A 25,104-nucleotide genomic window follows, 5' to 3' on the forward strand; every position below is an offset into this window, starting at 1 on the left:
CTGATGGCTGCTACACAATAGTAACAAAGATCACAACTGTTTTGAGCTCCCAGTAAAACCAGTGAATGGAAGTGGTAAGGACAGATGGAACGAAAGTAGCTGACCTGCCAATTAGTCTTCCAAACAGTGGCAACTATTTTCTTCTCAGACTAATTACCCAAACAGAGCCTTGAAGGATTGGTGCTGAGAAATGACTCTTTGGCATTCAGTAACACCACTGAACCATGAAGATGTGGAACTGAAAACCCAGAAGGAAAGACAGTAGAAAGCAGCTTGAAAACAATGCTCTTTAAAGCTTTATCTGCAAAATCCTGTTTGCATGCTTAACTTTCTGCTTAAGTTTTATAGAGCTGTTGGAGCCATTGGGATCATTTATGTGCTTAACAGGCTGATTGTGCAGTCTGTATTTCCTGTTTTGAAGACAATCATCCTGCAGCCATGGAGGTGTAAGATCTCTGCTGATCTGGAATTGATGGGGAGTTGCTCTGGTGCCATTAAAACAGGCTAGTCTGTTTATGCTGTGGACCTAATTCCCCTTTAATAGCTAGAAATGTAAAATGGAAACAAGCAATCAGATGCTGTAAATTCGCATAGCTCCAAATTAACTCCATTATAGCTGTTCTGACTGATACCCAGCAAGGGTATGGCTCCAGCACTCAGGTGATGCTGCCTTAGTTTGGCAGAACTGCACAGCTCCTTAATGTTATTCAGAGGAAAAAGAAAAATTGTTTGACCTCTTGGGTTAGAAACCCAAGAACCAAAGGCTGCCTAGCTCACTGGGCAGGTGGCTGTCAGGTGCTTCGCCCGTCAGTCTCCCTGTCAGTAAAGCGGAGGGAACCATTCCTTCTGTTAGGATGAGTGTGAGGAAAAGCCAGTAAATGCTAAACCACCTTTTCCGGATATCAGTTTGCTTGCAAGTGCTTCAAAGTTAATGTTTATTCAGTTATTAAATAGCTAAGGCTGTTTAATAATTTAGCAAAATTATGTTATTAGCCGAAAGCTATGTCCTGGGCTTCTGCAGAGGGGATGCTGTTTGCTTCCAGACAGATCTCCACGCAGCTCTGGGTAGAGTCTGGCAGGAGCAGCAGTGGGCGAGCTGGGGGCGACGAGAAGGCAGGCGGGGGCCGTGGCCTCACCGCCGAGGGCCACAGGAGCCAAGCGAGGAGAGCGGGGCCAGCGGCAGGGCCAGGTTTACCCAACAGCTCGGCGATGGCCGCGCGAGTCTGTAATGACGAGGCAGGTCCAAGGGGAGGCCGGGATCTGCAAGGTGCCTGGCTGGGCACGGACATGCCTAAAGCGTAGGCACGCAAGGGTCCCAGCTTAAACGCAGCTCCCGAGCCAAGGCAGGGAGGCCCCAGATGTGGCTTCTCACGGCTCTTTCTCACCGCTCCTTTCACAGCAGCCAGACCCAAGGTCACCCGACTGCACCGTACCAGAGCCGACCTTGAACGCAGGTGTCCGGCTGAACACCTACAAGGTGGGGGAAGAGGCTGCAGAGCCCGCGGATACTTCCAGCTCCCTGACAGATTTTTCTGAGGTTGGATCTAGAGAATGCTGTTTTTCCCCATTTCTAATCTTATCTCCTTGTTAGAAGCATTTCATACACTCTATTTTCTTTCACAGAAGGGGAAGAGATGACAAAAAGGACAGTTCTGGTTTGTGCCTGGAGTCTTAGGCATTTTGACAATACATTGCAAATTAAGAAAACATCAGCACCAGGAAATCCTCAATGAGACGCTTATGCAGGTGTCATATTATTCTCCCTGAATTTTTACTTTATACTTACTCTTTTTTTGTGCCTATCTGGTACTAATAAAACCCAGCTAACAGCACTGACGTCAATGGAGTTAGCCCGGATTTGTATTTGTGTAATTAAGGTAGACATCTGGCATCTTGAAAAGAAACATGTGAGGAAACAAGTACATTACCCCAGGAGAATCCCATGCCTGCATTGGCACAGAACTGTTAATTTAAGAATTGCGCTTAGGTACAAAGTTACAAGTGTACAAATTGTGAACAGAATGGTTGATGTAGGAAAAAAGCTAAATAAAGAGACTAAGGTTTTTTTACTTCATTGCTGATGCTGGGAAACCTGAATTTAAAGGCTCCTATCTCCAGTTTCACCTTTATTTCAGCCCACCCATATTCATGTTCTGTACCACCAGCTGGAGGTGGTGCAACACTCAGTGGGCAAGGACACTCAAGAGTGGGACAAGAAGCTGGAGCATGCTGGAGATCACCGGGAAATACTACTACACGTGGGAAAGTCATGGGATCGTAATTTTTAATCATCTCTTAAATGACCTCTTTTAGATTCTTATTCATTGCCTGGTGTTTAACCCAGGACTCCACATTTTCTGTGTTTTCTCCATTAACATGATGGATAGATTTTTTTATTTTCCATTTATTCTCATGAAAGATTCTTACGTAGATTCCAGAATACAGAAGCTGCAATTTTAAGGAAAGTCATTGACTATCAGTGGACTTTTAACAAAATTAGAAGAATCAATTTAAACAAAATGAGTGATGTCAACCTGGTCTCCATGAGTTCAGAACCTGTCTGAAAGCGTATCCACTCAAGCTGGCGAGAGGAATGCACCAATTCCAGAAGCAGGAAGTTCCCACTTGGATGGAGCAGTGCAGAGAAAGGGAAGGGAAACCTTTCTGCAAAGAAAGCAGGCTGGACCCTACCTAACAGAGGTGAGAAAAGAACAACGCCTTCATACTGCAGCCAGATAGAGTCGCCAAAACTTTAATCCATTCTTCCCTTCAGAGAATGCCCACTTTCCAGGAATACCTGAAGAGTTCGGAAATGGGAAGGAATATGATAAAAAGTGACAACACCTGAGCAGAAGAGCTGATTTTCTGTGAATTCCTCACACTGATTGAAAATGAAGGAGGGTGATGAGTTCACCAGATCAGCCTGTGATGGATCCTGATGCCACAACAGAGGAGTAACTCCTTAGATTGAGGCAAAACAAATGATGTGAAGAAAAAAGAAAGGGGAGCTTGTGAAACCTACAGAGGCCTCCTGAGCTACCAGAAGTGAACCATTCCCCAGTAACCATTCTTGGCAAATGTCCTCACTTCCATGAGCAAAGCCTATGGACACCTGGAGCTGCTTTCAGTTCTGCATGGCAAGGTTCAGGTCACCAGGTAAAACACTTGCTTAAGACAGGTCCCTCAAGGAGGAGCAGGAAAGTGCCAGCTGGACCCGAAATGCTAGAGAAGGCCGGGCTCAGGCACCAAGGGCTAAGGCTGGTTATATGTCCTCATCCAGCTCAGTGAGAGCAAAACCAGGATGATTGGTGGTTGCAGGTGATTGCAGTATGCGGTGGAAGAGTGAGACACAGCCAGTACAAACTTCCTGTTTTGTAATGCAAATATGCTAGGCCTGGGCAAAGGGGTGGTTTTAGCTGAATCACTGAGGGGGAACTGAATGTTCCTTGCAGGAGGAAAGGTGTGTGAGAAGATACCTGTCTGCCATGAGCAGCTGTTCTGCAGGTGTATGGTGATGTTTCATGAGCGCAAGATATGAACTATTGCAATTTCTTTTTTTAATGCAGTCTTTTATGATATTACTGCCTTCTTCACTCCTTTTTGGAAGGGGGATGGTTTTTCCTCCTGAGTGAAGTGTTTTGCAGTGATTCCCAGCTTTGGTCTTAAACAGAACTCCTAGACCTTCTGGGTGCCAAGTGAGCTTGCAGATATTATCCGTGTGTAGCCAAATCAGAAGGCAAAGAAACAGAGTTCAAGTTATCTTTTAAAACCCTACGGGTTTTTTCAGTGTTGGGAATTGGGAATGCAAGACAGAATGAAGTGGTGGTATCATTAACACCAGAAAACCTGTTCTGCAGGAAAACCTGCAGGTGTGAGCAGGATGGGGAAGGAGTGGCCGCACTCATGACACAATCTGCCCTACACATAACACACTGGGAGGCTAATTAGGGGTGACAGTCGCCTTTATCTGCCTTTTCCCCTTCCTCAGGAGTAAACACCCACTTTCAGCCTTGGATTGAAGTCTGGCTTCTGTTTGTAATCTGTGAGGACTACTCATCTCAGAGGAGTGCAGTGCTTAACCATGAGAAGGAATGAATGTCTCCTTGTGGACTACTCCACCACTTTCTATTTCGTGGGACTTGCTCTCCCGTGGCAAAAAGGGGCCAGGTATGACCAGCTGTGTCTCTGTATTGGTCCAGAGCTGGTCACTGGTAGAGGATTTGGGCCTCTCTAACTGAGATGGCTGTAGCTGTTAAAGATTTCACATTAGGGAGAAGGTCCAGACTGTGTGGAATTATCTGGGTATCCCTAAATGGCACAGAGAACCCATTAGTGCTTCTTTCCATCAATCTGCTTTCCATCCCCAAATTCTGTCTCTTGACAAATACAGAGACCCATTTCCCATTAATGTCCCCAGTCTCTAATGCAGAAGAAGCTGGCTGGGTGTCTCATCTGGGACTGAAGATGTTTGCTCAGATGCATGAATGCATGTGAACCAGCATTAGCACATCCTTTCTGAAGCACTGTGGGAAGAAGACCAAGCAGACAGGTGGGTGATGCAAAGCAAACAAGAAGATTTTGACTTGTGCTTAGTGCTGATGCCATCACCAGTCCTGAATACCCTACCATGACCCCTGACGTGTTTTGCTATTTCTTCTCGCATATAGCATGTACAGCCCACCACAACAAGTTTTGACACTGCAGGTAGCTGAAGGGTGCAAATGCTGATATTCCCGTGCTTAGAAGTGAGCCTGTGCTTGGCCAAGTGCTGTTGTTTCCAACGAGACCAAGAACAAGGATGCCCCTGCACTGACCATCAGGCTTGACCCTCCCTGTTTCTCTCCAGGTCCTGATTCTCCAGCCAGTCACCCTGTGCACAAGCCTCCTACCCAGCCCCCCCAAAGGAAACCTCAGCAGAATAACCCTGCCTGGCTGTCTGCACAGCTCGTGCCAGAGGTGGCCCCGAGCTGACAACACGGACTCGGCGCCTACCAAATTTGGTTCTCTGCCTGCAAGCAGCCTTTCTCCAGCAAGGCTTAGGACGGGGGGGGCGGGAGGGAGGAGCCCCGTCCCGGGGCAGCGGGGGCACCCAGCGCGCGCCGCGCAGCCCCGCGCTGCCGCGGACACTCCGGCCCGAAACCCCGCACGGCTGCTGCCCGCCGGGGCCGGGGCCGGGGCCGGGGCCGGGGCGGGACCCGGGGGCACCGCCGGGGCTGCGGGGAGCGCGCGGCCGCCAGGGGGCGCCCGTGCGGCGGCGGCGGGGCCGGGGCCGCGCGCGGGGCCGGGGCAGCGGCCGGGCTGCTGCGAGAGCGGCCCCGCGGCGCTTTAAAAAAAATAATGAAATGAAATGAAATGAAATGAAATGAAATGAAATGAAATGAAATGAAAAATAAATTATAATAAATAATAAATAAAATAAAACAAAATAAAATAATAAAATAAAATATAAAATAATAAATAATAATAATAAATAAAAACAAAACAAAGCAAAATAATAAAATAAAATAAAATAAATAAAATAAAATAAAATAAAAACATATTTAGCATCCCCCTGAGTCTCTGGAAATGGTTGCTTTCCTCTCAGCATCCCATCGCGACTGCTTCTGCTTTACCGTGGTAATGGCACCATCAAGGGAATAAGGAATACAATGCTCTGCTGGGCTGCAGAAGAGAGTCCCAGCTTCCCAGCTGTGCTTGGCGCTGCAGCCCTGGTTCCCCCAGCCTCAGCACAGCCCGGGGCCGCAGGGAGCGCTGAGGTGCGGCGAGCTGCGCCAGCCTCAGCTGGGCACTGGCCAGACACCTCCTAGGGAAAGAGAGATCAGATCAGCAACAGGAGCTAAAGAAAAATGTGACCCCCGGGGAGGCGGAGATGTGGCACGCTGATCTCACTGTCACCTTCTGCCTTAGCAAGGTAATGGGGTCATAATCTAACAAATCTCTCTGCAGGAGGAAGGCTCCTGGGAGCAGGGAGCTGTTTAATCTGTCAAGGCAGGATAAAGGATGAAAACAAGGGTGGTGGAAAAATCCGCTCCTGAAACAACTGTTGAGAGTTATGTCTCTCGGGAGAGAGATACAGCTGCCTTTCCATCACACAAGCGCTCTAAATGGGAGCATTTTTGCTCCAGGAGGTACACAGGGCTTTGAGTACTGACCCAGGAAGGATTTGCTTGCTAATAGCCTCCAGCCTGTGTCACGCAGGAAACCAGACTGGATGATCTTAAAATCCCGGGTGATACAACCTTCGTTCAGACGCTCGGAGGGCAAAATTATGGCCTTTACATCAGAGGAGATCTGCAGGACCTGCATGGTCTGTTTACCGTCAGCAGGACTTGCGTCTGCGAGAACAGCTACCAGCTCCCGGCACGCAAAGCGGCGCGCGCCGGCTGCAGAGGCCCCCGCCGCCGGGCTGCTCCCAGGCGACGCGTGGTGCCCACGAGCAGCCTCCCCGGGCCGCGCGCGCCTCGAGGTCGCGAGCGAGCGGGGGGGGATCCTGCGCCCGTGGCCGCGGCGCTGCCCCGGGGCCGCTTGCGGAGGGAGCCGCCGGCTCGTGCCCGGCCGCCCTCGCGCGGGTGCTGGGCGCGTCTCCTCCGACGTGGCGTCTCCTCCGACGTGGCGTCTCCTCCTCGGCGGGTGCAGCAAGCGCTCTGCAGCCCCGAGGTTTGGAAGGAGTGAGCTGAAGGGCTTTGCAAACGACACGGGGAAACGGAGGAGAAAAGGAAAATGAAGCAAAAAAAAAAAAAAAAAGAACAAAAGCCGAACTTGCTGCTCGGACGCGGTGGGTCTCCCTCACGCAGCGAGGGCAGAGCCACCAGCTCAGCAGCAGGCCACAGGGGAAGGCGACAGGGGCCGGCGAGCGACACCGCCGGGCGCCGAGGGGCTCACCCCAGCCCGCCGCTCGCTCTGCCTTAACTTGCGTCTCCGCGCGGGGCGAGCGGGGAAATGGTTACCATAGAGAAAAGGCATAATTTTCAGAAGTGGCAGTGTTTTTGTGAGGCTCTTGGAAACGAAAGAAACAGTCCTTTTTTTCACGATAAAGGAAGCCGGCAGGGGATTTTTAAGGGTTGGGTTTTTCCCTGTCTTTTTTTTGCCTCCTCGAGCAGGAGCGGGGCCCGTGCTTTCTGGAAAGGCGCGTAGGTGACCACCCCGCTGGCACCCCCGCGGGTTTACGGCCTTGCAGGTGCCGGAGAAGCAAAAGCTGATCGTCCGAATCTGATTCAGGCAATTTTAGCGTATTTGGGTCAAATACCAGGGGAAAGGGTATTTCACCCAGCAGCTGGACTTCGGAGCAGGGGTTTTCGCAAGGGAGCAGCCGGTTCCCCCGCTCCGCGCGCAGCACGGCTGCGCCAGCCCCTTTGCACGCCGCCGGGCAGCTGCCCGCGACCGCCCCGCCGGCGGGACCCCAAGGGCGAGAGCCGAGCGAGTTGTGGTCTCGGGCTCCCGTCGCCGCGCAGGGGCCGGCTGGCAGCGGGAGCAGAGGGACAGGGTCCCACCGCGCCGCGCCGGCAGCCCCCACCGCCCCCGGCCTGAGACCCCCTCCTCTGCCCGCAGGTGCCAGCTGGACACAGGGAATCCCCGGCGGAGGCCAAGCATCTTTAAGAGCTGGATTCCCCTCCTCCTCCCCCCCCCCCCAAAAAAAAGGAGGTTTGCAATCAGAGCCAGGGCTCTGGGTTCCCATTTTCTCATGCTGCTCTCAAGATGCTTAAAGCTCTCAAGATTTCTTAAAGCCACATTAAACCAGCCTCTGCCTAGGCGTTGCTGGGCATTTTCGCCATGCTGCGCCGCATCTTCCTCCTCCCGTTCTCGCCGGGGGAGGCTGCTGGCGGAGACGGCATGTTTCCCCCTTCCCGCTCCCCCCCACCTCCCGCGCTTTGATCGCAGCAGCGGCGGAAACTAGGCTTTGAAAATACAGCGATTTCACAGACGTGTTTATTAGAAAATGAAATTCCAAGAAGCAAATGACAGCCGAGCCGTACTGGCTGGATCTGTGAGACTGGAGCTCCCCACCAGCAGATGTATTTTCATATTTTTTGACACATCCAGGGTGTTGTATTATTAATAAAAAATGCAGACTGAAGTTCTTAAGAAAAAAATGACTCCCAACAGAAACTGCTTTCTTTTCTTTTTCCTGGGAATCCGCAGTCTCCCTTGAAGACTGCTCCATCCTTCCTCCCTTCTGCAGAACGTACATTCACCCCGGAGCAGGGAGAGTCTCCTGGGCAAGCAGAAAGACTTCAGTGATTTGTCTCCCTTGAGCAGGTCATTAATCAAGGTTTCCAGTTTTGCAGGAAAATGGCTTTAATGCAGGAGGGAGAGAAGGCTGGGGGCTTTCTTGGTTAACTCCAAAGAGAACTAATGCCAGCCTTGCGGTCCTGGGGGAACTGTGTCCAGGCCACCCAGCGGTGAGGGTAGAAGGGCTGATGCGGCAGCCTCCGCTGTAGCTCCAATGCCACGAGATGACTACGAGTCAGTTTTTCCTGATTCAGGAACCCCCAAATCCATCTCTGAAAAACGGTCTCCCCCCACCCTCTCTTTAATAACAGCATCATGTTTTTCTCAAGTGCTCCTGACTACTCTGAGCGATTATCTGGGGTGATGTGGCTGCTCCTTCACATTTTTGCAACTGCTCTCCTGTGCAAGCAGGAATTGCCCTCAGCTCCAGATGAGCTTGGGCAACTTTGTGCTCTGTATCTAGGACATGCTAGACACCGACTCCAGCCTTCCCTGCTGGCCACTGCCACAGCACCTCGGACTTGCCAAGTCCTGGGTCGCGTGCTGGGGTTAAACACGGAGGTGGGTTCACGTTTCTGGAAACTGCCTTCTCCCTGGAGCCTTGGTGTCTCGGCAGCTTCCTGAACACAGCTGCAGAGTAACTCAGACTCCTCTCACTTCACCTCCGGGCTGGTGTCTGTCTGACCTCTGCACAAGCCAGTAAACCAGCAAAAGCTACCCCAGAAAACAAGGGGGAGATGGGGTCTATTTTTCACCATTTCAGCATGGGCAGCTCATCCCTTTCAGCAGGCAGGAGAGCATTTCCTTCTCAGGAGATGCCAGCCTGTAGCTACAGCTGCAGCAGGTTACAGGTAACCACTGGCCAAGCCCCTGAGTAAACAGTTAAATGTGCCAGAAAGGTCCATTGCAGCCAGGCTCCTGCATCATGGCATGCTGCTGTGCTGGGGCATCAGCTGGGGCAAGGATCTAGGCTGGTTGGAGACCAGGGTGCTGCTAGGTGGGTTGTAAATCAAATTAAACGCTGCCACAGTGAGCTGCATAGCCGGCTGAACTACGGCAGGGAGGGAAAAATGAAATGGCCTGTGTCTGTGGGGAGCAGCGGCACGTGGGGTCGGGCAGCAGTTCGGATCCTCTAGAGGGTCAGAGATTTGGCAGCAGGTGGGACTTCGGGGAATATCACCACTGGCTTTTTCCCCAGATCTGGGTTTTACAGAAGGCTTTTCCAGAAGGTTTGAGATGAAGATAAGGAGAGGGCTTTGCTTAACCTTTCTGTGTTGTGGAAATACGTGCAGGAGAAAGGAGGAAGACAAACAGCTGGGAAACACAGCAAATAGCTAGCAAAGCAGAGGCCAGTGTCTGGTTGACACTGCAAAAAGGCTGTGAAGGAAAGGGCCTTCCAAACAAGGACAAATAATGTTTTCCTCGATGCAGTGAGAAAAGAAGAGCCAGGGAAGCAATGAAAAGAAAATCTGCCCCAGTGACAAGCCAGGAAAACAATTTGCAGGCAGCACTATGAATGGGTGCAAGTGATGTGACAGGGGATGTATCAGCGCCAGAGAGAGAGGCTAAAGCATCTAAGGAGATGATGCTGGCCTAAACACAAAGGGCTTTATCCTACTCTTCTCTAGCTGCCTGCAGAGACTTTCTAAATATCTGGGCAGACAGCGTCTGCCTGCGGGCATTGAAAGGAGGTAGACGACAACAGTCTTACCTCCTGTAGGCCTGCATCGCCATTTCCCTCTCGAGGGGCTGCCTCCCCATCCCAGGCACTGCTTAGAAGTGGTTCCAAAAATTAAAAACAAGGAGCAGCCCTTACATTCAGCGAAAGGCGCCCTGTGGGCCACGCGGCTGCGGGAAGGGATGCGATCGCAAGTGCTTCAATACCGCTATGGGCCGGGAGCATGAGGGACCGCGGCCCCTCTCCCAAAACCTGCTCGTGCAAAGCAACCACAAGGCTTTCCCGGGGCTGCCAGGAGGGGACCTCGGCGTGGGAAGCAGGGGGTCGGCACCACAGGGGCCCAGGGGAGCGCTCTGCTCCTGGCACGGAGCCACCCCGCGGTCTGGAGATGCCACGGTGTCTCGATCTGCCTTTCCCCTTGGTACAAGGTCAGCCACCTCCTCCGAGCAGCCTGGCTTGTCCCACTGCCTGCAGAGACCCAGCATGCGGGTGGCACCATTGCGTAAGTTTGTCCACCCGCCCAGGTCCCAGGCACGGAGCAGGAGCTGCGCCCTTGCACGTTTGGGACGCGGCAGGCTGCTGGTCTCAGTGGTGCGCTGACGGAGCTATTGCAACTTGAATGATTTGGAATAACACCACAAAAAGCACAGATGCTGATTGACAGTGACGGCCAGCAGCACGTGTTTCTGCAAATAGTCCCGTAAAACATAGTGCGTGATCTAGGCTGATAAGCAGGAAGCTGTGCAGTAATAGCAGCTCTTTGGAACAACGGAAGAGCTCCGAATTAACCTGCAGAGAGGCACCTTCTTTCACTCTTCTGCCTGTAGGACATGCGCTGCAAGTAGCAACCTAATCACGACAGCCTGGGATAATTAAAGGGTATGAAGCCAAGGCTCAGCTTCAGCTCCTGGGAATCTCTCTCCCTCCTTCTAAGGGACACCATTTCTAGTTCAGATGAGTTCAGGTGATGTCCTAATTAATGGTGTATCTGTTACAGGTGATCCCACAGTGAGTGCAGATGTCCAGCTCAATTCAAACAGCAGCATTACAGCATTCATCTAGCTCTTCCTCACAGTTCTGCCAGTGTGCCAAGGTGGTAGGTCTGCCCTCAGGAAGGGTGGAGGTATCCTGGTCCTTCTCCAGTGAAGGGACAGAGTCTGAAGAGGGCAAGAAGTTGAGCAGCGAGGTGATACCATTGGCCTCCTCTTGTCCTGTCCACTCCCACCACTCCCTCAAGGAGCTGAACTGCATCCTAATCCAGCAGTGGATTTTAAAGGACCAGCTGGCCCTGGGGACATGGCAGTGGCAACAAGCTCTGCCCACCTGTGCTTGGTGGCACCCCACAGCACAAGGGCACCTTGTCTTAGGGCTGCCTTGAGCTGGACTGGCACTCGCCCAAGGCGAGTTCAGCCTGCAAGAGACCTCGGTGCAGGGCCCAGACACTGACTTTCCTGGCTGGTCTTACAAGGCAGCCCAGCAGCTGAGAAAGATGAACTGGGGTCCCTGTTCATCTCTCAGTGCCTGCAAAAATATCACTTTGGTGGATGTCAGCTAGGCACTGCTGTGGAGCTCCAGATCCTGATTGTACAGCCCAGGAGGGAGGGCTGGGAGCATCAGGAGGGCTGAAGGGGTTTGCTTTCCAGCCTGGGACAGCCGGATCTCATCCTGCTCTGTTCCTCCCAGCTGAAATGAAGAATAAACCTCAAGCTAGCTGAATTGCTACTGAGTGCAAAGACAGTGAGATCTGAACCAGATCCGCTCTGTTGCATTTAGGCAAGTTAACTGCAGGTAAGATTTTTCTAAGAAACAGGAACCAACAAGGCACTTGGATCTCCTGACTTTTGGTGGGCAGGGAGCTGCTCCGGTTCCCCTGTAGGCAGCGAGGCCCCTGAGCCGTCCACAGGCAGGCAGGCTGCCTCCTGCTCTGCAGCACAGCCACTGCTGTTAAATCACAGGTGCTCAGCCCCAGCGATCGGCGGTTTCATCAGTCCTCCTGCCTCTTATGTCAGTGACTCTTGAACCTCCTGCCGATCCCTCTCTGCCTGACTGCCTGCAGCAAACATGCTGACCCATGCACACCTGCAGCTCTCTGGGGACTTAGACCCATGAGATCAGCTGTTACAGAGAGTTTTCCAAGGGCTGTCACCTCCCCTGCTGCTGTTGCCACTAAACAACTTGCTGGCCAGAGAGGAGGCAAAGGCTTGCTTATGCTTCAGCACGTGTATCATTTTTAATGCCTTTATTTTTAGCTTGTTTTTGTGGCCAGGAGAGGATTCCACAGGAAATCCTGCAGCCATAGAATTGCAACTAGCTCAGGTCCCCGATTGTGTTACATACGTTAACAGACGTGAGCTATATGGTTTTTTAAAAAGCAGCTATAAATACTTCCTCCAGCTGCACCAATATCCCCTCATCCCTCTTCCCTTGATGACACCTGTTGACACTCGTGTACCAAATTAAGATTAGCTGCTTCGCGGGGAAGGGGAGCCCTGACTTTGGAGGCATTTGGTCTTGTCGCAGCAGCACCTGGCCAGCCCATTTAGGGAGGCCCCTTGGGCTGTCAAAATTATTGTAGCCCTAGAGGACCGCTTCCACCGCCAGGTCCCTCCACCCAGCCGTGGTGCAAGGAAGCAGCTTGTAGCCGTGATGGCAAACTGGGGGGGAGTTGCTAGTTCTCAGCATTTTGTCCTTCCCAAACTCAGTGAGAGGCCACCCTGTGGAGCAGCAGCGCCTGGGGCTGGCGTGCGGGTTTTGTTTTGCAGCTGTGGGGTGCATTGCCAAGAGCATCACTTCCTTCCAGCTGTGGAAGCGGCTGGCTCCTTTGCAAGACCCCTCCAGGCTTGTTGCAGTGAGTAGTGGCTGGGGGTTGGACTGTGTTTGCAAAAATGGGGGATGCCCAGTCTACGCTGCTTGGATTCACAGCATTCATAAGTGCAGGGCAGTCATTAGTATCCTCCCAGTCTTATCAAGAGGGACTTCTCACATGTGAGTCCTGCCTGGCTTTGAGCAGGGTGGGGGAAAGATGCTATGCAGGATGTCCCAGCCTGAGCTCCTGCACCTGGAGGAGGCAAGGTAGGAAATCTGCCCCCTCGCTGACGTGACTCCTTCCTCCTGCAACCTGCTGCAGTAACCCACGGCAGGAAAACTCCTGCTAGATGAAAGCAGCTTGCTCCTGCAGTCCCTGGAGAGGAGCCAGCCTTGTGCTGGTGCTCGGCTCGGGCTCCACTAAGCTCCTGCGTTTTCAAGCCCCATGTGTTACGGTGCTGGTTGCTGGTACATTAATCCTGCACAGCCATCACTGCCCACGCTGCTCTGCAGAAAGCCTCGTCCAGCTGGGGGAGCTGGCAAACACTGGTCCCCCTCCACACTGGGATGCAGCCAAAAATTTTTTTTAGAGGTTTGTTTATCCACATTTTTTTCCAATTCACAATGAGAGATTCCTTGGTCTGCTGCTTTCTCCCATACACAGAAAGTTCTCAGCCCAGTTGCTTACGGCTGTCCTGCTCCATATCACTGTCGCCTCCTCCTGGGTGACCTGTTCCTCTCCACACAAATTACTCAACATGGGCTGGAGCAAGACTTGGACCCTGGCTGCCTGCTCCTTGGAGAGGTATAATCACCATGTAGATAATAACATACCTAATGGTGGACACTTATGACCATTCCACCAAAAGCAAGTAAAATGTCTTGTATCTCACTAGCCAGCAGATTGCCCATCAGATTGCTCGTGGGAGCTGGCAAGTGTGAGTTCAAGTCTCTGCTCTGGGCTAGACACAGTAGGAGCTTGAATCAGGTCTCCTGCAGCCCAGGTCAATGTCACAACCATCCACATTTCTCTGGCCCCAGAGAAATATGTCCAGAGGGTCTGTTCTGGAGCCAGGAGAGAGGCCTCATTAAAGTCTACCTGAACCGCTAAACATTTTGGCTTTCAGAAATTAGAGTTTGGTGGTGAAAGCTTGCCCGCCAATTCCATCGTGAGACTGGGAGCCTGAGGTAGGAACCAGAACATGTATTTTAGAGCTGTGTTCAGTTTTGTTAAAGCAATTGGAAATTTACCCCCTTGACCAGAAACCGTTCTGATGCTCTCCTACAGTCTTTAAAACTGTGCGCTTTGGTTCCCATTCAAGCGTGCCACACTCCCAGTCTGGCACCTGGGATCATGTCTCATTCTCCTTCACCCATTTTTCAGTATTGACTGCCAGTCAAGAAAAGCACTTTATCCCAGGCAGGTTCTGATGTGATTTTTATGTGGATCCTATACAAGGTCTTTCAGATGTGTGTTCTCAGCCTTGTATCAGCTGTGCGGTCCCTCCTGCGTAGCCTGACATCCCCATTTGCTTGTGCAGGCGAGGTGGCAGAAATCACAGGCAAGGTTCAGAGCATCAGCATGGAAGCCAGAGCAAGGGGAAGAGTGGGCTTACAGAGGACAGCTCAGCTGGTGGAGGAGGAGGGCAGAGCCCAGGTCAGGAGCCGAGGATACTGGGCTGGGAGGTAAATTTTGTCTGTTTATGGAGGTTTGGGACCCAAAACTCTGCACTGAAGTCTCTGTCTTGGGAGGAGCTTCCATGGATGAGTGAGAGCAAGCCCTGGGTCCGCTGACCGCCAAGGGCCTTCTGGATCCAGGCATGGTTCTGGCAAAGGAATCACATCGAAGGCAGGGTGGAGGGAAGAGAAGCAGTATTTGCCTTCTGCTGCCCTGCTCCTCCCAGGCTGTCGCTTTTCTCAGGGCTGCGGTATGCCGACAGCCCTTTCAGCTGAAACATACTCCAAAAATGTATTCAGGGCTTATATAAACCTCCCTTACCTTTCGTTACTCACCCGCCTTGTCGTAACACGCAGCTCCCCACAGCCGTTGTGTAACCTGGCGGAGCAGGTATGCAGGGCCGTTTCAGGGACGGGGTTTCTCATGGCACTAGGGAGGCTCAGCCACGGGCTGGCCATCAGGGGAAACGGGAGCCCAGCGCAGGGTCCCAACCCTCTCGTGTGGGCAGAGGGAAGGAGAATCAGGCCTTTGCAGAGTCTCTGGCTCGTGGCCACGGAGGCTGAGGAGCTCTCGGTGTTTAAAACTTGGCTCTCCTACATGCTCTGAGGTCCCCAGGCTTGCTGGGACTGCATCAAGCATACTGTGCCTCACGGCTTGAATTAGGATCCAGCGGGAGGATGGTGTGAGCCCAAGCTCCCGAGACAGAGCTCTTGTGGGTGCAGAGAGAGCAAAGGGCCTGGAGCACGGTTCTCTGAAGCGGGTGGATTTGCTGGGCTCCTCGCGGCCGGGCACTGCCGGCTGTGCCCACCATCGCCCCTTGGGCAGCCTCCCCGGCCAAGCACGACTGGGGCCCCCCAAGTGCAGGCAGCCCCAAGCAGGACCTTGGCTCCCGGTGTCACGTTTACTGCCACTGAAAGGACACGAGCCACTTCTGGGCAGCCTTATCTTGGCGTTTTTTGCGGCTGCAGTTTCATTTGTTTTTTTCACCCTGCAAATATTCTGTGTCCTGACGCGTGTGCCGTGAATAAAGCCTGGATATTTCAGTCCCCCAAGTAGCTGAGCTGCTGTAGATGGGGGTATTTGAGATGACAACTACGCATTGGCAAGTCAGTGGGAAACATCTGCCCTTCACTAAGGAATAACCGTTCCTGCCTTGTGCCGGTGCCTCTCAAAGAAATCGGAGGCATTTAATGGCGCTCCTCAGGTTCAGGTGTTGCCTTGTGACTTCAGGGCCAGATCATCAGTTGGGACAAGTCAGCACTGAAGGCAGCAGGGATGAGCAGATATTTTCCTGATGTCTTGCCAGTTCTTGATTTCTGTCCAGGACTCCACACCTACCCCAGCCTACCTTCTAGTGCAACAGTGCTCGGTCTGAATCATGTGAAGATTCACAGCCTGGCTCACTAGTCAAATGAAAAATGAAGTTAATGAAACTATTCTTGTTTATGTCGGGCAAGGATCTGGTTCCCAATACTTAGTTGCTTTGCAACAGAATGATAACATATTGGGGCTGACTCCTGGCTTCATGACTCCACTTTTAGACTAGTGTAAAATCACAGTAACACAGACATCAGACTCATTATTTATGAGATAGTTATAAATTATGCAGTTTTGCCCCCTCAGTCCATAGCCAGAAATCACCACTTCCCACATGCAGCATATGCAATGTTTTATGTTTTAAAAATAACTTCTTTCATCTCTCTGAAGAGTAAAGGCCCACCGAAAAGATGGATTAATATGACCTATTATTAAGTTACCAACTGCTTAAAACCCTGTAAAACCATACAAGCATTCAACTTCCTCAGGAAAGCAGGCAGTTGCTGCAGAGCTACTGTGACCAGTAGAAATCAGAAATCAGATGAAACTGGCTTCAGGAGATCTACACCCAATTACAGATTTGATTCCCAAATGTGGGTCACCATGAAGGCCAATACAGGTGACACTGAGAGATGCTCATAAGAAGCAGCTAATTATTTTTGTGTTATAATGACTACAACATCATGGCCACCATGAATTAAATCTGAATGAATGCGCCCTGACTTTGCCAGCCAGACTCGTTGGCTGCATGGCCATGGGATGTCTCCATGGACTGGAACGCAGTGCTGCCTGATCTGAGCACTACCTGGCATTTCTCCTTGTAAAACCTGCTTCAGTAGCTTAGGTTTTGCCAGGCTCTAACCACTCAGGCTGGCTTCAGACATGCTGGCTGGCTGCCCTGGGCCGAATTGCTCTAGGAAATCTCAGAGAAGATAGTTCAGCTTTTTAAAGTGTGAAGCTAGGGAATAACATGTTGTTTTGTTTTCAACCTTTGGGGAAAGCTCTGGGGTGAAGTGATAAAGAGAAGAGAGGTGAGTCTCCTGGGGAAGAGGTAGAGGGGGTGCTATGAAGCTGGGGTGGGATGGACAAGGAGCTGTGAAAAGGAGCAGGGGGGGAGGGGAGGCTGAGCCTCAGAGGACACAGGGCAGGAGAAGGCACCAGGAATCTCTCCTGGTAGAAAATGCCTCCTGCAAGTAGCTGGCATGAACAGGATATTCTGCCTGTGTGTCTCCTGTGTCACCAGCTGAACCCTTCCGGTCCTGTGTCTCATGTTGGTCAACACAGAGGATGGCATCCTTCCACTGCTGACAAATGCTTCGTTAGCTCCTGTCAGACAACCTGCCTGGTGGGCCTCAACGCCCTGGCTCTGCCAACAGCCCAGTAGCCACCGCATCAGGGGCTGATGGGGTGGTTCAGTTTGCTTCCCAGCAATGCCCATGCAGACATGAGCACACGTGCAAGCGACCTCTGAAAAGCTGAGGTTACCAAGTCAGCCACTCCAGAATTAGGAAATGCAAAAATGAAGGTTGCCTCTGCACGTTCTTCATTTCGTTATTTCCTCAAGGCTCCCCACCCAAGCTCGTCCCTGCGCGCAGAATGGATAGCTCCCACTTGCAGAACCACAGCTAAGTGAAAATGCTGCTTGGAAAGATGCCTGAAGTAGCCGTGTGTGAGCCCTAAAGCAGTCTGACTGCTGAGTTGAAGGTAAATGAGCCCACTCCGTTGTGCTAATGCATTTATATTGCTCCTGGTCGAGGTACCAGCGCAACTGTTCACTGCATTAGCTCATCCTGGGGAGCAGCTCTGAGACTTGCCCTTCTTCTTGTCAGTCAGTGCATTGGCTCTGTGCTGCATTTACCGGATTGCACAAACTTCCCTGCCCTGGCACTAGGCAAGGGTTTTACAGTCACTGTTGAACTGAGCTTTGTTACGATGTTCAGGGGCATCGGGCAACTGCCCTGCTTCCCCATCCCACAGATGGGAAACTGAAATAGGGCAAGATTAAGACCAAAAGTTGGCCTTGCTTCCCCCACTTTGGATGCTTGGCATCCAAAATGGGTAGGCTTGGGAGTGTTGAGAAGCACATTATTATGCTTCTGTAGGTAGAAGGCAAACGCGGCTGCGAGGGCGTGCAGAGCACACCTACAAATCGGCTCTGCAGGGTCAGAGCAGGTCCCCAGCGGGCTCGGCGTGGGCACGTCACCGGAGCTGGCGAAGCCGCTCGCATAGCAGCCTCCGCCGGGCATGAGGGCAGGGGGTGGCACACGCCCTGCCAGCAGGGAGACCTCCCCGCGCTCCTCAACCTCGGCACCCCATGGAAAACAACACAGGATTCCTCTCCTCCACGCACCGAGCCACCCGCAGAGCCCGACCGTCCCGCACGCCGAGGGAGGCGGGGGCCTTTGGAGAGCCCGTGTGCGAGCCTGGAATTAAAGCCTGGATCCTAGCGCACCAGCACAGAGAGGCCACACGCTGCTGATTTACTTTGTAACCTGAATAGCATTTCTTTAATGTAGGTGGGTTGTTGGGGTTTTTTTGTGCATGCGAGAAACATAAATAGGACTTCATCTTTTATGCATTTTCCTGTGCCTTCCAGACCCTTCCTCTCTGTGACTTGACATCGTTCCTTGTTTTGATAGATACACTTACTAGGAAAAAAGATATAAGGGTATTTTCATTGCAGTACATCATAGTCACACACATAAAATATTAAAAGCAATATAGCTGAGACCAAAAACAATGCAGTACTTTAAAAAATAGCATTAGTCCTTTCCCTAGGAACTAGAGAACGTGGTAAATCCTACTCTGTTACACATTGCAGCCTCCACGGGTTCCCGAGGGGCGCGTGTGTCACACACTCAGATACTGGGAAGGTCTGCTGTGAAGGTCGCAAGAAGAAGGTTCCCTCTTCGATGTATACCCGCATGCAGATATAGATATATGTATACAGGTTCTTACATATCAGTTGTCAGCATTTCTGAGTCGCATTGATTAGGTCTGCCTTGTGCTATTATCTGCAGAGGCCAGAGAGCATTTCCGCAGCCCCATCCCAGTTTGCACTGGATTTTCCCAGAGAAGTCTTGAGAGAGACCCAGTGGCAAGAGGACATAATGCCATTGAGAAGCTGCAGGGCACGGCAGCATGTGGCAAACACACAGCAAATACAGCCCTACAAAAACAGCCCATTTCCATGGCTTTGCAACAAATGTTTTAACGTTTTCGTTTAAGGTCGCTTCTGCTGAAAATCAGAAGCCAGGTGTCCTTATGTAGGACTGACAGCCTGGTCCCTTTGGAAGTCCTCTGCAGCAGGACTTTGGCCATTGGTGAGCTCAGACCTGCCCTCAGGTATCTCCAGCTGATGCCTCAGTCCTTCAGCAATATCCTCTGGGACAAGTGCCTTTGTCCCAAGACTAGTGCCCTAGCAGGTCTTCTGCCTCATACAAGCAGGCAGAATGATCCTCCTCCATTTTAAGGATGTCCTACAGGTTCGTCCCCATAATAACCAACTGCAAAATTAGCTGAAGTCAATTAGTCAGAAAATAGGAACTCCAAGTTAAACACTCACTCAAGATCATGCCCAATTTATGGCCCGTACGGTGGCCTCTCTCTGAAGGAACATCTTATAAGAGGAGTGAATCTACTCAGAAGGAAAATTCTCGCAGGGTTAGTGTTTGTGTGTTTTTCCAGTCGCAAGCTCTTTCCCTGTTTTTCAGATCCGTGTGTTTTTCCAGACTGTTAGATCTTCCTTTGTCTCGCATGTTCCTTCTCTTCCTCTTCTCACTCCTAGCAAGCACCCTGGAGCCTGCATTACCACATCCCTCTCTGAAGCCATCCTCCTGCTCACATTGCGTTGCAAGGACTGCTTACAGGAGGAAAATGCACCATCCCCATCTCCTTTCTCAGTGGGCTTGGACAAAACCACTTTCAATACGAGTTGTTTGAAAAATAGGAACAAACATTTGCTGAATCTTTAAAAATCTGCAAAGTCCTTTTTATTCTGCTGGCTTCTAGAGGGAGAAATCCTTTCTTTGTTCAAAAGTCTTAACAAAAGGTTTCTATTAAAAACTATTGGTGGCTCTTTTATGGGTGTTTTGCTTCTCTCCTCTTCCTTTTTTCCATCTTGCTATTGAAAAAATGGGTTAATATAAAAGTTTTTTAAAGCATGAAAAGTCACATCCCCAAATTTCTCTCCAATACTGTTTTGCTTTCCAAAATCATTTTGAAAATCTAGAATTATTGTGAAAGCTTTTTAAAAAAATTAAAGGCTAACTCTTCAAAGTTCTGGCAAGTCAAGCTTCAGTAGCCACAGAAGAAAGTAAAAACAGAACCAGTAGAAAATACAAAAACTTTCATAGGCAGAAAACACTAATGGCAGAAACATCAAAGGTTTTAATAGTACCAATGCTATATTCAGCATCTCCTATAAACGGGTAAGGGAATGTTACTGTTGGCAATCTTAGGCAATGACGGGCAATATTTATTGGCTCTAAGGGATCCTATATTTGTAAGGGTAGATCCTGCCAGCAAGACCTCCTGCTCCACTGCCAGAGCAGCAAAGAGCCAGGCAAAGGAGGAGCGGGGCAGCAAAGTGGGCATTAGCCAAGGGCAGGGGAGAGGTGCGCTAGCCCCCATCTAAGCAGCACCCACAGGGAAACATGGTCTTCTGTCATTTGCCGCAGGTGCCCCAGGCCTTTGCCCACTCTCCCTGCCCCGGGCTGCCTGTGGCTGTGGCCACTCCTAAGAGATAGGTATTTTTATGAATGGTGAAAAGGAGACTTTGGTCAAACAAGTGCCAGGAGAAGGTGCAGGTGAAAAAGAGAAGGGAAGAAAAGCAATGAATGTTAATTAATGTCATATACTGACTTTAAGCTGTTTGCCTGTAAATCATCTGGTTCCATATAATACGCAAAAAGAAAATCAATAAAAGAATTATAGAGAGAAAGTCCATAGAGAATGAAAAAACTCTGCTATGCTCTGGGCAACAGGCTAAATTCTCACTAAGAATACCTGTAATGTGTGTGGACCTCCCTGCCAAAAGACGATATTTATCTCTCGGGTTTATATAGCACTGAGCACTTAGAGCAAGTCCTATAAAGCTAACATGATTCATACAGATCACAGACCTAATTCCAAAATGTTGTCATCGGCAAAAAAAAAAGCTATCCAGGCAGTGACTGGCGTTCACAGCTAGGAATAACCGGAGCCTGCGCCCTGACTATTTTGGGCAGATGTCCCATTCCTCCAAACCCCGAGCTCCAGGCACCTCACTCCTGCTCAGGCGGCGCCGTGCCCTGGTTTACACCTCGAGGAACTATTGCCAGTCTGCTGGTAGTAAAGAAGAATCTGGCCTTCCACCAGCAGCTTCAGATGTCTATTCAGAGAAACATAGATGCAGATGAATACAGAAAATGAATGCAAAATTTGAACTTATTATTCACGTTTGCTTGAAATTGTGATAGTCCTAATTTTCAATTGCTGATTTTTATTTTGATAATAGTAAAAAGTTTCTTCTAATACATTTTGTTCTTTCTTTCTATGCAGCTTGAAAACAGCATTGTGCTTAGATAATAAAACATCTTCTCTCTCTCTCTCCAGAAGTGTTTTTACATTCTTGTGTGATATGAATTCTAATCAGGATTGTGGCAACCACATTAATTTGATATTTTTCTAATTTGATTTCAAGCTGTTGACCTTCTCTGAGATATTTCCAAATCAGCTTTTCAACTTTTTCTATGAAACAAGCCCAGATATGTTACATCCTATACTTGTCATGTCCTTGCTGTTCTGAAACAATCAAAAAAATGTGATGATTTACTACACAATTAGTTTCCGAATTTGTAGTAGCAACAGAATTGTTTCTTCATTTCCTCTGTTACTGTCATCATTTGAGCAGGAAAGAAGGTAAAAGGTAAAAGGTTTAGAACAAGAAAAGCAAAGGGGCTATAAAGCACTGTGACGGGGAACATGCACAAAATCCATCTGTGCTGTGCATCCCTGTGGCTGGACTTCTAGAAGACCTCCCGTCTCATCAGTCACACCTTCAAATGAAACCTCTTGCAGCCATTGTACTATATTGGGATAAAGAAACTCAAGATAAACAAGCAAATTAAGTCTTTCTTCCCATGCTTTTGCCAACATTGTTTGTAACTGCAGAGTCAAACTGTTCTTCTAAAAGACCATTGCTTCAGAAGAACACACAACACGTCTGCCTTCGGCACCGTGGCTCCTGAGACCGTACTCTCCAAGGCGTAGCCGCAGTGCGAAGGCCGTGCTGACGGCCAGCGGTGCTCTGGACAGAGGGGAAGTTCCAGAGGAAAGCAAAGGTTGGGTAAGTTTTTGAGAAAGATAGATAGAAAGATCTAAGTATTTATAGGCCTCTCTCTCTGCCATGAGTCCCAGCAGTATAATGGAATGACTCACACGGATCCAGATTAACAAAGAACTAAGGGAGGGAAATATAATTAATGCCAATCAACAGGAGTTTATGGGAAGAGACCCTTTCAAACTGACTTGTTTTCTTTCACTGAAGAGATTGCAGGATTGAGTGATAAAGGTAACAAAGCTGATGCAAAACACTGACTTTTCTAAGGCCTTTAGCTTGTTGTGGCAGAACACAATTAAGGAACTAGAACAATATGAACCCGACGCGATGTACGAAAAGGCTGTCTAGCTAATGGTCCTTAAAACATCGCTGCAAATGGGGAACACCACCGAGCCGAGGTGTTCCCAGAAGGGTGCTGGGAGCACCGGCACCCACGCAGACCGCCCCCTCGCTCAGGCAGGGCACCGCCGGGCCGCAGCTCCCTGGATGCCTGCCAGGGACGTTCGGCTCACTGCTCCCTCCTGTCTTTTTCTGAATATTCAATGCTTGCACCTCTTCCCTTTTCTCACCGGCAGATCCCTGTCATCAGTTGGCTTTTATTTTTTTTTTTTTCCTCTCTATGAGTTGTTTCTTTTTCCCACCCTGGGAGGCAGGTTAGCACCTAGCAGGAGAAGGACAAAACATTCTCAGATGTTAAAATTGTGGCTTGGCTGACCCGTGCCCATTCACAAGATTGGTATATGAGCACAAACCCACCTTCAGCAGCAGTTTAAACCAAGCCTCTCAGCTTTCAGGTGGAGATACTGAAGCACAGACATTTAGGCCGTTTGGGAGTTATTTGGAGCAGGGGGCTGGGATAGACAACCAGGCAAGACCCAGTTTTTAGCTCCCCACAGCCAGATCCACCTGGTTTAAGCTATTACTGTTTGCAGTTGTCCTCTGCTGGAGGATATTGGTCCGCAGGAGAGGTTGCCGAGGGGCATAGAGAGACTTGCGTCTTCATCTCAGCCCCAGCATGACCAAGGCCCGGACGCATACCCTCTCGTTGCCCTCCGTACCAGAGGCATGGCAACCTGCAGCAGAGGAGCATGGCAGAGAACCAGGTGCCTTGCGTGCTTTTTCAAGGTGACAACTTCTTATCAACTGTTTCTTATCTGTAGAAAAACACAGTATGGTCCTGTAACCCACTACAGTTGGTTCTTGATCTGTACCGTTTGATATTTTTATTGAGAACCTTAAAGGGAAAAAACTGATTACTGATAAGGTTTGCAGATAACACCAAGATGGAGAGGAGGTGGAAATTAAAAGATGTGTCACTGGTGTGGAGCAAAATTGTTTGCAAAATTGGGTTCAAATGAACAATATATGTTTTAATATGACCAAAGTTGAAATCACACTTGTACAAATAATAACACATACTTTCAGGATGGGATGCTCTATGTGTGTGGAGGAGAAGGGTCAGAGATATTGAAAAGGGCATGTGAACAAGGGCAGCTGAACATAAGTTTCCAGAGTGTTACCATATCTGAAAGGGCTAAAGCGGTTCTTTGTGGCATCAGCAAAATGTTATATCACATCTGTATTTGGGTTTTGCCTTACTACAGCTGGAATGCCATCTTCATTTCTGCTATCCACAGCACAAAATGATCAATAAAGTAGAGCAGAATCAGAAAAAAATATGCAAACTAATGCTTAGAGATTTGAATAGGATGACAGACCCCAGCATTTAAATCTCTTGAGTCTCTTAAAGAGATGGCTATGGCACGTACTGAGTCCTGCTTGGGAGTAAAAGTTTGATCATCCAGTGAGCAAAGGTATAGAAAGATCCTGTGGCTGGAAGCTGATATTAAGTATCTTCAGAATAGAAGTAAATATTTCTAATGGTGAGGGCAAATAATCATGCTAGATTGCTAGTGGATTTCACTAGCAATATTTAAAGAACATGAATGTTTTTTTTTCCCTGAAAGATATGATCTAAATCAAGCACAAATTAATTCAGGAAAATCTACACAAAGGCACCTTAGGGCTTGGTTCTGCTGAATCCGTGCAGACCACACAAGCAAGAGCTTGGGCCTGCATCTGGGGGTGCCTGCAGAGAGCACCAGAGCCCAGACCGATTTGTACCTCCATGCACGCTCTCATAGAAACAGTCTAGACTTAAAAGTGGGCTTGGGTGTACAATTAACCATCTGTGTAGACACACTTAGTGGTCCTTGGGGAACAAGCAATTCTTAATAGATAACAGCAGCAAAGGGTATAATAAACAGAGATGTCAGCTGAGAGGCCCCAGTGATCACTAATTCTTGTAACGGCGCAAAGCGGCAAAGAGCTATTACAGGCACGATATGCTGGTCGGCTGCTAGGTGCTCCTGGCTTGCAGATCGAGGAGGAATCTGTCTTACAAAATTTTGGCAAGTTTCTCCAGACAGAACTCAGCACTTGGGCTTACTGTGAGCACTGGGAATTTCAGCTCAGCTGTGTGCCTTGCATTAGCCCATCCACAATTTTAGATGTTCCTTTTTGAACACGCGTGGGCAACACCAATTTTAGATAACCTGTGCCCAAAAGGCCTGGAATTTATCTCACTGCTACACAACAATTACTTCCTACTAATGCTCAGGCACACCAATTATTAATTTGCACTTGAAAAGATCACATGTACTAGAGTCATCTATTCTCTTCCCATCATTGTGAATGGAGTCTTTGATTCAGTATTAACCACACAGGAAAGAGCGTAGGAGGAACAGTAACATGCCTGACTCAGATGGCAAAGCATCTGAAAGGATTTACGTTTAAGATACAGCTCTGCTGGGGTCATGCAGTAGCAGGAATGGAAGAGGCTTGTTATAAAACACCTACTGTAGTTTTAAATTTACTAAATCAAATTCAGAGCTAGCAACACTCCGAACCGGCTACTTGTCCTTTTGTGTTTCCTTTATAACCCACAAGGGGTCAGGTTTATGGAAAGCTGAGGAGACATTTTAGATTTACTCAATGCTGACCTTGTGCCCAGCCCGTAACTATAATTACTCACAGCTAGCTCTACCCTGAGCAGCATGATTCTGTCCCAAAGTC

The sequence above is a fragment of the Rhea pennata genome, chromosome 5, assembly GCF_028389875.1.
Source record: "Rhea pennata isolate bPtePen1 chromosome 5, bPtePen1.pri, whole genome shotgun sequence".
Classification (NCBI taxonomy): Eukaryota; Metazoa; Chordata; class Aves; order Rheiformes; family Rheidae; genus Rhea; species Rhea pennata.